This window comes from Rhagoletis pomonella, unplaced genomic scaffold (genome assembly GCF_013731165.1).
Source record: "Rhagoletis pomonella isolate Grant_MI unplaced genomic scaffold, Rhpom_1.0 Rhpom_scaffold_00001, whole genome shotgun sequence".
Classification (NCBI taxonomy): Eukaryota; Metazoa; Arthropoda; class Insecta; order Diptera; family Tephritidae; genus Rhagoletis; species Rhagoletis pomonella.
Window position 1 is genome coordinate 83,606,812 of NW_023458555.1, and position 719 is coordinate 83,607,530.

At 20.7% G+C, this 719-nt stretch overlaps 1 protein-coding gene across 1 annotated transcript in view; it reads left to right on the forward strand.

Annotated features, from left to right (window-relative positions):
• Nucleotides 1–719, forward strand: part of LOC118748192 — a 39,900-nt gene that overhangs the window by 25,006 nt on the left and 14,175 nt on the right. The window lies entirely within an intron of this gene.

Consider the following 719-nt stretch of genomic DNA (forward strand, 5'->3'; position numbering starts at 1 on the left):
TTTTTTTTATTAAATAAAGAAAACGGAAACAAATTGTAGATATATTTAAGTAAATACCTACTATTAATATTAAATTCCATTAAATCAATTACTAATAAATTAAATTGATCAAAGTAAAAATAAGCTAAATTACATAACCCAAGTATGCATTTGAATTAAATTAAACCTTAATCAAATTAAATAAAGGTAAATTTTAAATAACTAAATAAACCCAGAATTCTAATAAACTAATACGAAATATACATCAAAAAAATGTATATATATATATAATATAATAAATAAAATAAAATAAAATGAAATAAAAACTAAAATAAAACTAAACTTAGTTAAATAAAATACCAATAAGTGAATAAAATTAAACTGAATTAAATTAAAACCCAAAAAAAACCAACCCGGGACTAAAATAATTAATTAACTAAAACTCAAAGAAAATGTAAATTAACATAAAATAAGGCCACTATCTAACAAATAATAATATAAATAATAATACTAATAATAATAATAAACCAAAAGAAAAGGGAAAATAGAAGATTTAAAAACCTAAAACGAAATTAAACAAACAATTATAGAAACATAGGAGGAATAGATACTAAAATTAAACTTACCTAGGATTACTTAGTTTTCTCACCTGCTATTGCCTAATTTAACCTTTTTGGAACCACTTGACCTGCTTACCTGACATACTTGCCTTAATTACTTACCTTACCTCAGTTTCCTTA